Genomic DNA, 15,005 nt, shown 5'->3' on the forward strand with positions numbered 1-15,005 from the left:
GAAAAAGAACAGCTGTGGCAGAAAGCACAATGCCAGAAATGCCGGTATTTAAGTACCCACTGGGTATGAGGCTAACAAAGAAAAAAGGTAAAGATAACTGCAAGGATTTGCACCTTATAATGAGGAGGATATTAGTTTATTTAATGTGCATAAAGAAAGAAGAGCAGGTTTGGGGGAAAAAATGATGGATTCTCTCTAGATAACATCGTCTACATGCATTGTCCCTGCCAAGAAGCAACCACCATATATAAATAGAAGACTGAACAATATTATATTTATTAATGTCATATTATTTATATTAAAACATATTTATTGAAGATAAACATGTAATAGAAACCAGCTACAGAATATAATAATATGACTAATGGAAAGGGCAATTGATTACAAATGACATAATTACCAAAGGTTAAAAGCTATGCAATTGATATTATCTGTTATCTTAATTTAAATTTTTTTAAATTTTACTTTAAGTTCTGGGATACATGTGCTGAACGTGCAGGTTTGTTACATAGGGATACATGTGCATGGTGGTTTACTGCACCTATCCACCTGTCATTTAGGTTTTAAGCCCTGCATGCATTAACATTTGTCCTAATGCTCTTATTCGTCTTCCACCCCAACCCCCGACAGGCCCCAGCATGTGATGTTCCCCCACCTGAGTCCATGTATTCTCATTGCTCAACTCCCACTTATGAGTGAGAACATACGGTGTTTTGATTGGTTCCTTTTTCTCTCTCTCTCCTCTTCTAGGATTTCAGTTTCTGGTATATTAGAATGCTTAATGTTATTCCATAAGTTTTTAAGTATTTTTTTTACTTTGGTTTTGTGGATACACAGTAGGCATATATATTTATGAGGTTCATGAGATGTTTTGATATAGACATGAAATATGTAGTCATCACATCATTGAAAATGGGGTATTTTCACAAACATCCTTTGTGTTACAAACAGTCCAATTATACTCTTTTAGTTACTTTAAAGTGTACTATTAAATAATTATTGACTATAGCACATTGTTGTGCTATTGAAACTAGGTCTTATTCATTTTTTCTGATTTTTTGGAAATACCAACTATTTTCCATTATTTTATTTTATACATTACTCATATGTATAATTTTTTTTATTATTATACTTTCGGTTCTGGAATACATGTGCAGAACGTGCAGGTTTGTTAACATAGGTATACAAGTGCCATGGTAGTTTGCTTCATTCATTAACCCATTATCTAGGCTACATATTTAGATATTTCTTCTAATGCTATCCCTCCCCTAGCCCCAACACCCCAACAGGCTCTGGTGTGTGATGTTCCCCTCCCTGTGTCCATGTGGTCTCATTGTTCAACTCCCACTTATGAGTGAGAACATGCAGTGTTTGGTTTTCTGTTCTTAAAAATGTATGAAAGTGCAAAAGACTAATTATGTTGACAGCTGTTAATGATTCATGGGCTACCATATAGCAGGCAGTCCTCATGATCACTTAACCGTGGTAACTGAAACTTCTACCTGGAGTAGCAACAACTTGCCTTTGCATGGCTCTGACATGCATGAGTCTCACTTAGCACAGCACCTTGGAAAGTGATGTCTGCCTGTATAAGGGTACATTACAGCAGTTGTGGGCATTTCTTTGGTTATTTTGAGATACACACACACACACACACACACACACACACACACACACTGCCTTTTATCAATTAATAACATAACTTGCCAAAGGGAAGTTGACCAGTGAAGGGGAAGTATGTATTTCCCTACCAGAATCAAGTGGGAAATAAGTAAGAGTATGTTTTTATATTGTTTTTCCATTCCAGGATTTCTGTACATTCATAAGGTCATAATATTCTATGCACAAATGCATTTTATATATACAATAGATCATGTGTTTTTCATAGCAATCTTGTATAGTAAGTATTGTTATCTCCATCTTAAAAACACAAACGTTTGGAGACAGAAAGGTAAATCAAGTTGCCTTATGTCACACACCTATAAAGTGGATGGTCTGTGACTGAATTCATGTTCACACTCATTTCACAGCTGGCGACAAAACATCAATTGCCTTACACTAATTTTGTTCCTAGAGGGACAAAATTATTTCACTTCTCAGGGTAAAAAATTGGTGTATTCTGGAGACCAAGTCAACTGCTATTTAATTTAGCATCATATTTGAATTTTTCTTCCCCCTGAAGGCATCAGCAGTGTCCAGGTTTTACCACCATAAACTATGGCTAGTAGGCTGACTCCAGAGAACAATCAGGGTGGCATTTTAGAACTTTGATAAAGTTGTTCGATTCTGGATCTGCCCTTCAGCCTTGGATGCTTAGGAACTGGGCTTTGTTAATGTAGTGTGACCTGGGCTAATACCTTTAGGGAATGGGTGGGTAAGAGGCACACACTAACTGAGTCCAAGAGATTTTTATGTGAAAGCACAATCCCACGTCATTAACTTATAGTGATATTGCTATTAAATGACTTATTTTTCTGACAGGCAGACCAGTGTGAAAAATGTCAGAAGACAATAACCATGAAATCAGGGTTAAGGGAGTTTGACGAATCCAATATTTAATATATTTGTTGGCATAAATTTATTTAACTATTTCAGAGAAGGAAAAGCCTGCAAAAGAAACACAATTTTAAAGACCCAATGCCTTCCCTGTATGTTCAAATGGATCCTGGGGCCTTTTACTCCCACCTTTCCTCTGTTTTCATGACTTCTGTTTTCATCTCCCTTCAAATGTTATCTTTCTGATATGTTAATCTCATCAGTCACCTCTTAACAAAGTCTTGATGAGTATATGTTGATTTTGAAGTACAATTCTCAGATTCCAACTCTTTAATCTGTTATAGAATGGCCTTCACAACCTGATCTAACCTATACTTACGCTTGCGCCTTTACATTACCCACACAAAAATTTTGTACTGTTAACATTTTGTTTATTAGGAAATTTACAAGCTTCATCTGGATGGCTTAAAGGAATTCCATACTAAACAAGTACAAATAAAAACTTGCTATTTTCTAGTCCACCCAACCACGATTTCCAGTGTGTATTTCATCAGTAACTAACCAGCATCCATTAAGTTTCACATACCATAAACCTGGAAGTCTTCTTTTACAACATATTCTCTCATCCCTAACACTTCCCCACTGCCATTCATTATCCAACACGTGTATGTTAAATGGGAACACTGATTGAGTAGCTGGAAAAACAGCAGTTTAATGCAATCATTAGGTTTACATTGCAGTAGAGGTGGGGGGAGTATAGACCCCAACAGACATAAAGAATTAAAACAAAAAATATGTGAGCAGTTGGTAAATGCCAGTTCCTTAACTCGAACTCAATAGGACTATGTGTGAGAAGAGAGTGCTTTAGAGTCAGGCTGGTCAGGGAAGACGGCTCTGATAAGTTATAAACTGTTTTTAGGAAATTATATATTGACGTTGACTTTTATTCTTAAATCTTGATCATTTTGGTCTACTTTCTGTCTTCAGAGTGAACACAGTACACGACCTCCACGAAGTTGAATCTTTCAGCTCTCCTATTAAGTATATTTGACCAAAAAGCACAACCCACCACAGTCCCAGTTGCTGCCCCCCAAAATCTATTACCCCATCGATACTTAGGCTAAATATCCTAGGACTGCTGCCAGCCAGTGACTAAGTACTGCAGGGACTGCAAAGTAGGCCCATTCCTGAAAGACAAAGGGTTCGCCTGAAAGGAAACTCCAGAGTTTCCCATTAGTCCAGTTGAATTGCCAGCTAAGATTTCTGTACTCAGAATTTTTTCTTCCCTCACAAAGATCAGGACTGTGTGGAGATCCGATGACTTCCAGGCCTATCCCAGCTTTCTCCATGTTTTCCTGCATGTCTAATCTCTGATTCTCTGAGGGCCAGGACTACACGTCGTATTGGAGTTTCCCCCTACGTTCTCTCTGATTCCTCTTTTCATCCTGTTTTTTCTACAGTGAAAATCTTATGTCACCACTGCTACTTAGTATCCTGTAGTTTCCTTCTGCTGCTCTTCAGATATAGACCCAAGTCCATGAAAGGGCATCCAACGCTCGGTATGGTGGTGCTGTCCACCCCTAAACTCCATCTCACATTCCTCTCCTTCTCACCCTGTTTCATCTAACCTGCCCTTATTTTGTTCTGTGAGATATAATGCTTTTATTTAGCTGAGAAAGGCCTGTACCTTTTCTATTTCCTTTGCCAGACCACTAATTTCCCCCACTGATTTGGGCAGTTCACTAGTTTCTCTCACAGTTCTCCTATTCAAACCTACTCTGAACGCCATTTTCCCTCATCTAAGTCAATCTTCTTTATTTTGTTCTTTCAACTCCCCTAAAAAGCATTTACACATTCATTAGCATGATTGCTTTCAGATAATTTGTCTCAGTTGGAAATTATGCATTTATTAGTATGATTATTTAATTAACGCCTGCTTTCTCTAATGGGCTATAAGTTCATCTTTTTAGCCTCATTGTACCTCCAGCATTAGCTCAGTGTCTGTCCTAAAGGAGGCATATAATAAATATCTAGTAAATAAAAGGCTAAAGAAACAATATTTCTTCCTAGGAAGTATGATTAAACAGTGTATCATCTTAAAACTCAATTTTTCCCAATTCTAACTAACTGAAATGGGAATTAAAATTACATGGGAATATAATAGTACAAAATGGATATATGTGTTAAAACTGTACCAAACTGCAAAGACATAAAGCAGGTTTCGTATGCATTAAGCACTTAACACATGATAGGCACTACTAAGGCCTTTGCAAGCATTAACTCATTTAATTCCTACTGTCCAAAAGAATGCTTATATAATGTTCTTGTTTCTGATGAAGATCTTGAGATGAGAAGGGACAAGTTATTTACCAGTGGTTACTACGTGGCAGAGACAGGGTTTGGCATGGTTATGTTCGGCACCAGACACATTCTCCTCATTACTGTACTACAGACTCTTTTAAAGAAATGTTGGGTTTTCCAATTATGCTTGAAGACTTTGAGGGAATATAAAAACACTTCTACTTTGGGAAAAACATTTAGAACACAGCATGCTTTACCTTGCTTGTGAATTGTGGCACCTACCACAAGGTGTTTCACATTGCTATTCTATAAAAATAGCTTGGTGGTTGTTTCTGCAAGCCACCTCGTAGCACAACTGAGCCCCTGGGCTACTTTGCACAGCATCCTGGGCAAAAGTCTAATTTAGTTTTGAACACACTTTATGAGTGTTTTCTATTCGTTTGTCTGTCCTTCTTTGGATTATGAATTCTTTGAAGGGGAGTCATGAGGTCTTCACGAGAGCAAACATTTATTACGGATTTTATTGGGCCAAATTCTATGTTAAACGCTTTAATAAGCTCAAACAATTCTACCAATAGCACTACATATGAGGTAGGTGCTATCATATCTACAATTAATAAGCCTAATGTAAGAAAGTCAGTAAGTAGCTAGGGAAAGGTTTCATTTGAAGTTTGTTCAAGTTAGAGTTCATTCTCTTGCCAACTTACTAGAGTAGAGCAGGTCTCCAGAGTTTCAAAAATAACCACATGCATCTGTCACTTAATAAGCACATAATAGTTTCTCATTTTCTTTCTTTCTCTCTTTTTTCTCTTCATCTATTTTACTCCTTCCCTTCTCTTGCCTCCTGTGTGTGTGTGTGTGTGTGTGTGTGTGTGTGTGTGTGTGAGACAGAGAGAGAGAGAGAGAGAGAGAGATTTGATTCAACTTTTTCTTTCTCAGACACACTTGTAATTTCCTACCAAGGGGATGAATCTGGAAAACTTAACCAACAAAGAATGCTCAAATGTTTTTTTAAAAATCAAGAGATAAGTAACTTTAAAGATGAAATATTAGGATTAAAAAATATAGGTAGATTGATTAGAAAAATATACATTTAAAATTATTAAGCCAATTATCTGATGAAAAAAGCCATTGTTTTCTGACAAAATTTCTACTTCCTGAAAGAAAAATCTATGAACGGTATGCATTGGTTTTTACTTTTAAGATCAATTTAGACTGAAAATTGGCTTTAAATTAAATACTTGTTGAAGTTTATGACTTCTGATAGTGCGTTACTGTTTTCACACTCTGGCACACTTCTGCTTTTATTTCACTTATCCTATGATATAGCAAGTTTAACATTTTGTGGATCTAAAGACTATGGGAAAACACTTAAGATGATATCCTTTTTCCCTGTCCTAGAAACAAACATAACTGATGTGACTGTATTATCAGAAAAAAAAAAAAGACACTTAGATGCAGACACTCAGATATTCTTGTTCTAACGTATCATGTTCTTTATATCATTATGACAGTGGGATCAATAGTTTATTGCAGGAAGAATTTCTCATCAATGCCACTTACAAATGACATCTCATGGGATGTAAAGTGTTGAGACGTTTCCTGTCTCTTTCATTTATTAGTGAGGCTGATTCTAGAATGAATGATTTCAATAAGTGATAGATTTTCCTTCATAAATTTTTATTACTTTTTTCCTTCTGGAGAAGACTCTCCAATATTTGCAAAGTAAATGAAAACTTTAAAAGAGAAGCTTGTCTTACAGTTTAAATAAATCAGTCTTATGATACATCTAATTATGAGGTCTATTTGTGTACATCTCTTTGAAAACTAGCATCCACTGATCAGTGGCAGACTAAAGCAGAGAAATGCTCCAGGTTGCTGAAATATCTGAGAGCAATGAAGAATTTCCTCTGAGAAAACATACATAAAAATGGATTATAATACAATATAGTCAGAGAAAGTGGGAAAAAATGACATAGTGTTCTGGCATGTCATGACACCTAGTAGTAATGGCATATGCAGAGCCACTGCTACATAAATGACTGCATACCAAGCTCTGACAGACGTACTTAAAGGAATCATCTCACCAGGCTGAGCAATGCTGAATTGGGCTATTCTACATGTTTTTAGTGTATTTCCAGTATGATGCATTTCCAGGGAAATTAACAGCTATCAAGAAACAGTAAATGGTGAGTTTATTTGGGTATTTGGTAGGACAAGCTGACAAGGTGGAAATGTTAGAGTAGGATCCTCATGTCTATAATCATTGTTTTTTCTTGACAGGGTATGTGTACTTTAAATGCCAGTAAAATAAGAATCTCCTGATCCTTTGAGAAATATTATGTATACTTGGAATCAGCAAGGATGGACAAATTCCACAGAGTATTTATGGTGGTTACTGGAAATTGTACCACTTTTAAACTTTAGGAGATAGGCATCATTTCTATCTACTTTCAAAAACTGGCCAGAGGATTAGCAACAAGGCAACTTCTTATCTTTTGTGGAGGTGAGATGATCCCAGCCACTAAAGGTTAAGGGTACATAGCATGAAAAATAAGAGTGGATATCTCAAGTAAAAACACTGCAATGTAATACAGATATTTTGTGTATGTGTCTGTATTTAGTGTATCAAGTATATATTCAAACACCAGGAAACTATACACTTCCTACTGAACTGTCAAATCATTCTGGAAAGAAATCTTCCGAAGACAAAATGTCAAAAGATGATGGTATAATACTAGTGATGGTATTCATCCAGAAAGGACCAAATATGTTGTTAGTATCCTAAGATGCTTCTATAAGCAAGTGAAAAAAATCACTTCAAATATTGTCATGAAAATTGGACAGCATAACCTCTGCTTTCATTCTCCACGACTAGAAAATAAATATTTATAGCTCTATAGTGATGTATCATAGATAACAGAAGTTTTTCATTATAAATGACCTTAGGAATGACCAGATCTTCATTTGTTCACTAGGGAAAGAAATGGAAGTTAAAGAGATCAAGTGACTTGCTCAAGGTCATTACATAGAAATTTATAGATGGGAGTAGAAAACAGTTGTGTTTTTTGTTTGTTTGTTTGTTTGTTTGCGTATTTGTTTTTAGTTAAAGTTTGGTGTTCCCTTTTGTACTACAATATGCCAAGCAATTTTCAAAGTGGCAAAATGATTTTGTTCATTTAAGAATGTAGGAAATGGTGTGCGTAATGCAAAACTATTCATTTAAATGGTTTACAATTCCAAAAATAAATAATATGTATAAATTTGAGAACAGATTCAAAGAAATTATGTAGCCAAATACTTGATGCAGAGGTCCTAGTCTGCTCCAGGGACTTGCAAATAGAGTAATCCTCCGTTTTTAGCTAAAGAATGTGTGGCTAAGAATAGGGATAGAACTTTGTTGACACAAGTGCACAGGACAGCAATTTTGCATTTAGAAACTAGTTATTATTTGGAAACTTATGTTGTTTAGTGTGGTTCCCCCGAAATCTTATCTTGAATTGTAGTTCCCCTAATCCTCATGTGTTATGGGAAGGACCAGGTGGAGATAATTGCATCGTGCGGGGCAGTTTCCCCTGTCCTGTTCTCATGATAGAGAGTTCTCACGAGATCTGACGGTTTTATTAGGGGCTTTCCCCGCTTTTCCTCTGCACTTCTCCTTGCTGCCATGTGAATAAAAACATGCTTGCCTTCGCTTCCACCAGGATTGCAAGTTTACGGAAGCATCCTCGGTCAATTAAACCTCTTTCCTTTATAAATCCCCCAGTCTTGGGTATGTCTTTATTAACAGTGTGATAACAGACCAATACAGAATCCTTTTATTAAAAAGACCATGTAAAGACTTTGAGTAATATAGATTATATTTATTTCTGCCTGTGATATTTATAATACACTAAAGAGTAGAAGTATCTTTGATTTCTCAAGTATTTATGAAATACCAATACATTTACCATTCTTGTTCTAAGACATATGTACAAAATTCTCTTTGATTTATGTTGTATTAATTGTGTCTATACAATAGGGAACTAACATATTGTTCTTTCATATCTTCTCTTTACCAATGTAGAAAAATGTATTATAAAAAAGCATGTAAGCTAATATATAGATACAGGACTTCAAAAGTATGTTATTACTTACAGAGCACTGGAACATAGATTAATTAGTAATATATTTATTCTCTAAAAAGATTCTACATTTCTCCTTGAAGGATGGGATTCTTTGGATCAAGGTCATGGGCAGCAACATGAGAAAAATTGTTTTGCAGATGTTTGTTCTGTGCAGGCATGTGGAAAATAAGCAGATGACTTCAATTTGCAGTGTCATTACTCACCCCATTCCTGACATTGTCCTAGCACACACATACCATGAGCAGCACAAGAGCTATATTCCCACATGCCTGATATTTGAACTACAATATGTCAAAATAGATTTGGAGAAGAAGGTGTTGGCTGATAGATGGCACGTATTCATTTTAAGTAAAAGTAAGTAGGTATTCACCTCAGTTTCCCTAGGGTAAACGAACCTCCCTGGCCTCTTCTTTGTTTTTAAAGAAACGTTAACCAAACTGTTCAAGATAAAAGCTGATATCATTTTTTGAATGAGGCATGGCCAATTGTATCGATCACGTTCATCACATGACAATAAAAAGTCACGATAATTTTTACTAGACTATGAGAGTAAATTTATTTTTAATTGACAAATAACAATTGTCTATGTTTATGGGGTGCAATATGATGTTTTGATATATGTATACATTGCAGTAAGAGTCAAGCTAATTAATATATCCGTCATCTCACCAACTTATTTTTTGTGGTTAACATGTTAAACATCTATACTTGGAGGTTTATTAAAAAATAGAATTATCATACAGGTCTAATAATTCCACTTCTGGGTCTACATCCAAAGAAGATATCAGTGTGTCAAAGAGATAACTACACTCTTATGTTCACTTCCTCATTATTCACAGTAGCCAAGGTATGGAAGCAATCTAAGTGTCCATCACTGGCAGAATGGCTAAAGAAAACTTTATATATATACACAATAGAAGGTTTACCAGATTTTGAGAAAATTTGTTTACGTATGAAAAAGTAAGGTATTACAAATTTGGAGGAATTCTCCACAAAAAATATAACAGGATTTTTGATTGGCGATATCAAGTTTTCTTTTATGTAACTCTGGTTATAGATTACATAATGTAAGCCATTCTTTGGCTATATACTTTTCTCTCTGAGTAATACAAAATATTTCTAAACTTCAGAGTTGTCTTCATTTCTCAGTTCAGTGCCAGGGATATCTGAATGCCTTCATGCTAATCTGCATCATTTTTTATTAATAGAAATTAAAAGTTTGCCATGATGTCAAACACAGGAAAAAATTGTGTTTTTTTTTGTTTTTTGTTTTTTTTTTTTTAATGGGAGGAGTACTTTCTGTGATGTGTTTATGGAGTGTAACAAAATTAATAAATTTTATTGATATAATTTTTACAGTAAAATGCACCAACTATGAGGATACAGCTTTAAGAATTTTAGCAAATATAGATGCCCATATAACAACTGCTGTTGGTTTTAACACAAAAATCTATGTATGTATAAGAATGAGAATATATATTCTTATCTGGTAAGGTTGAAAAGTATCAGACGAAAGATAAAGGACCTTCTCATCTAGAACCCATGGATCCAACAGAAGCATCCATGGAGAAAATTAAGGCTGTCAGAAGAGGCCCTGAAATTATATGCAAAAGTATTATGGGAATGGACCTGTGCATTTTTCAGACAAAAGTATTAATAGCTTCTAACAGAATATCATTAATGCCTCTGATCCTATAAAATTTTACACTCGCTGAAATGATTGGGTTTGTGTCCAAACCCAAATCTGATGTCAAATTGTAATCCCCAGTGTTGGAGTAGGAGCCTATTGGGAGGTGATTGATCATGGGAGCAGAGTTTCCGTTTGCTGCTCTCATGATAGTGAGTGATTTCTCATGAGATCGCGTTTTTAAAAATGTGTAGCAACTTCCCCAGCTCTCTCTCATTATCTAGCACTCTAAGATGTATCTGTTTTCCCTTAAACTTCCACCATGATTGTAAGTGTCCTGTGGCCTCCCAGCCATGTTTTCTATACAACCTGTGGAACTATGAGTCAATTAAACTTCTTTTTCTTTATAAATTATGCAGTCTCAGGTAGTTCTTTATAGCAATGTGAGAATGAACTGATACACTCACTAAAACTAGCTTAAAATCACATGAAAATAAATACATTTCTAAATCTTTAAATTTCTCTTTCATGCTCTGGGTTATGGCAATATCTCTTTCCCTTGAATTTATTCTCAATTTAACTCCTAAATAATTATCAATATTACTAAAATTTACTCCTAAATTCATATTAACTGTATTAGACTGTTCTCACACTGCTATAAAGATACTACCCAAGACTGGTGATTTATAAAGAAAAGAGGTTTAATTGACTCACAATTCTGCATGGCTGGGAGGCCTCAGGAAACTTACAATCATGGCCAAAGGGGAAGACGCATGTCTGACATGGTGGCAGCTAAGAGGGAGCAAGCAAGAGCAGGGAAATCTGCTTTATAAAACCATCAGATCTCATGAGAACTCAGTGTCATGAGAAGAGCATGAGGGTAAGCACCCCCCATGATCGATCACTTCCCACTTGATCCCTCCCTCAGGCATGTAGGCATTATGGGGGTTACAATTCAAGATGAGATTTATCTTGGGACACAGAGTCAAATGATATTGTTAAGTTTCTAATGTATGCGAAGCACATGGCTTTGAATTTTAGAGATAAAAAAATAGAAAATAGCCCCTTTCAAAACAAAACAAAAAGCAAACCTCACAGCCTAGTAAACCTTATAACATACCTACTATTGTACTTTGACAAATGTATTAATGGAATAATCATGTATGTTGCAATCATAACAAGATTGAGAGCTAATCGAGATCAAGAGTTAAAACAGACATTGATGATTGTCTGTTTTACAAATGGTTATTACAATATTTTGGAAATTTGTTTAGATTTAAGGACAGGGACATATATTCATATCTCTCCAAAGACCTCCCCACATCTCGAGCGCTACACTACATAATGATTACTGAATTAAAATAAGTGTAAATTGATTTCTGACTTTTGCCATTTTTCTTAATAATGGATCAATTTATTTACATTATGAAGTAAGTATATTTTGATCATATGAGCTGTATTACTTCAGAGGGAAACGAGATCTTTGCCTAGTAATGCTTGTAAAGTAATCAACAAATTTCCTGTAAATGGATAGAAAGAATAGGGAACACAAACTGAAGAAGAATGACCATACACTCAATAAATATTTTCTTGTGGCCCTAAGTTCTTTCTTTGAACTAGTTTTTAAAAGCAAATATTAAGCCACTTTTCAGGGACTTCATGTAGTTTTAACAAAAAATTTTGTAAAAAGAAGAAATTGTATACTTACAATGATATTTGCTCTGGGGAATATGAGAGGTGGGAGACAGGGAGAAGAGCAAAAGTTGAAAAACTGCCTGTTGGGTACTATGCTCACCACTTAGGTGACAGATTCATTCACGTTCCAAACCTCAGCATCGTGCACTGTACTTTTCACAAGCCTGCACCTGTACCCCTGATTCTAAAATAAAGGTTAAACAGTCAGCCGCGCACTGTGGCTCATGCTTGTAATTCAAGCACTTTGGGAGGCCGAGGCGGGTGGATCACAAGGTCAGGAGTTCGAGACCAGCCTGGCCAACATGGTGAAATGCCGTCTCCACTAAAAATACAAAAAATAATTAGCTGGGCATGGTGACAGATGCCTGTATTCCCAGCTACTCAGGAAGTTGAGGCAGGAGAATCACTTGAACCCAGAAGGCAGGCGGAGGTTGCAACGAGCCAAGAACACACCATTGCATTCCAGCCTGAGTGACAGAGTAAGACTCCATCTCTGATAAAAATAAAATAAAATTAAATTAAAATTAAAAACATTAAAATAAAGGTTAAACAATAAATAAAATTAAAACAAATTATTTTTTTAAATGATGTGCCTCCTTTCTGATATTCCTTAGAAGTTTGGGCATTGAGTTTACAGAGATATTCACATGTGTAATCATAGGTCTGTACAATAAGACCTTGTCTCATTCTCAGCTTTACAATAAGTTATTTCCTACTTTGGAGTCATTTAGCTCCATCAGAAGATTGGGCTGTGCTTTGTAATTTAAGTGTAATCATAATATTAATTAGAAGAAATTTAAAACTCTATTCTCTAAATATTGAAGTAAATATTGTATCACTTAGTATAATATTCAAGCTTTATAACCCAATTATATAACCACTGCCACCATTTAAAAAATATAATTATTTCCAGTTGTAAATTCCAAAAAATATTACTTTCAGATACAACATTTTAGTTCTGGGTTCAGAATAAGCAGAGATAATTTAGAATAGTTTTATAATAATAAGCAGAGATAATTTAGAATAGTTTTATAATAAATGATAGATGCTTATTAATTCAGTGAAGTTTAGTTACTTCTAGAAAAGAAAACTTGGGAAGCGAAGAAACTCAGCTTTTTAAAAGTATTGACCTGAGTGAGCCACAACAAGCTTAAATCAAATAGAAATTCCACCTACACAATGGTTAGATGAAAAGGTTTCTACAGTGGGTAGAAATTGATAAAGGTAGTTGTTGGGATTCTAAAAATAGTTTTAAATATTCATCTGGAATATTTTGTATGTCTTGAAAACAAAATGTTTTTCTCCTTTTATATAAAAGTAACAGTGAAACATACTAATGCCTCAGATTGTTTAGAAATGTGCATTATATTAAGGAAAATCAGACATTTTGGAATTTTTTTGAATTAGCAACTAGAAAAACAAAAATTACACATGGAACAGATCTATTTGTTCTCCCCAAAAAGCTTAGAACTATAAGTATAACAATGATAAAAATATTGACTTGCATGAAGTCTGGTTTCTTTTCATCTGTCAGAGATAAGCTCTCACTCTTTGGGAAGCAGCTTATTCTTGTAATTGCTTTCAGGCATCCTTCTAGCTCCTTTTCTAAGTCAGGAAAGGTTCTGTTACAGTCAGTCAGAGTAGTTGTTTGACTGAAGAAATGGTAGTTAGAATGATTTTTCAATTCATGTGCTGCTTCATTAACATTTTCATTTTAGACTAGTTGCTGTTGCTGCTGTTGATGTTTCTAAATTCGAGAAATTTCAGACCTAACAGACAGGATATATGAGCATATGAATAAGAAAACTGAAAAAGAGTATAAATCATGTTGACAAATGCTTAAAGTGCAGATCTTCTTTAAAAAAAATTGTTCCTATATCATTCCAAACATGGATCAATATGTAGCAGAATCAAAGAGCATGTCACTTGATTGGTGCAAATTAAAATATAGAAAGTCTTAGCTCTAACTCTCCTTATTCTGAGCCTATTGAATCAGAATTTTCACAGATGAAATCAGGCATATATATTTTTACAGAAATTTGCAGACCCTGACTCATGCTTCTGCTTAAGAAGCTTTAAGAGAGTGATGGGTGAACTGCATAATAGTCATGTAATTAACATACGTTGGGAATGCAAATAAGACAAACAACTTGTAATCTGCTGAATTTTTGCAAGAGCTATTGGAGTACAATAGCTCTCAAATCTGGCTACATAGCAGATTCTCTTTAGATGCTTATTTGAAAGCATTGTAACAACTGGTTATAGGAATCGGTGTGGCTAAAAAGCTCTCCACATGGTTCTAATGTAAAGACAAGGTTGATACAAGAACAGAAAATCAAACACCGCATGTTCTTACTCATAAGTGGGTGTTGAACAATGAGAACACATGGACACAGGGAGGGGAACATTATACGCCGGGACCTGTTGGAAGTTGTGGGGGCCAGGGGAAGGCTAGCAGGGGATGGGGAGATTGGGGAGGGATAACATTGGGAGAAATACCTAATGTAGATGATGGGAAGATGGATGCAGGAAACCACCATGGCATGTGTATACCTGTGTAAAAACCTGCACGTTCTGCACATGTACCCCAGAACTCAGAGTATAATATACATAAAAAAAGACAAGGTTGAAAACCACTGATGTAGACAAACAGTTCATTACATTATTGATAATTATGTAAATTTCTTGTTTTTCTTTATCCTACTAGATAATTCTGGTTGTGAATTATTATATGAATTTATATCTGTAAATGTATATCT

General features: G+C 35.2%; 1 long non-coding RNA gene across 1 annotated transcript in view; it reads left to right on the forward strand.

Moving 5' to 3' along the window:
• LOC119473566 overlaps nucleotides 1-14,775 on the forward strand; it is a 28,683-nt gene extending 13,908 nt beyond the window's left edge. The window contains exons 2-3 of the long non-coding RNA XR_005202776.1: nucleotides 1,726-1,735; nucleotides 14,725-14,775. This is a non-coding gene — a long non-coding RNA (uncharacterized LOC119473566). The remainder of the gene's footprint in view (nucleotides 1-1,725; nucleotides 1,736-14,724) is intronic.
• Nucleotides 14,776-15,005: the final 230 nt, after the last annotated feature.

The sequence above is a fragment of the Cebus imitator genome, unplaced genomic scaffold (genome assembly GCF_001604975.1).
Source record: "Cebus imitator isolate Cc_AM_T3 unplaced genomic scaffold, Cebus_imitator-1.0 Scaffold168, whole genome shotgun sequence".
NCBI classification, from domain to species: domain Eukaryota; kingdom Metazoa; phylum Chordata; class Mammalia; order Primates; family Cebidae; genus Cebus; species Cebus imitator.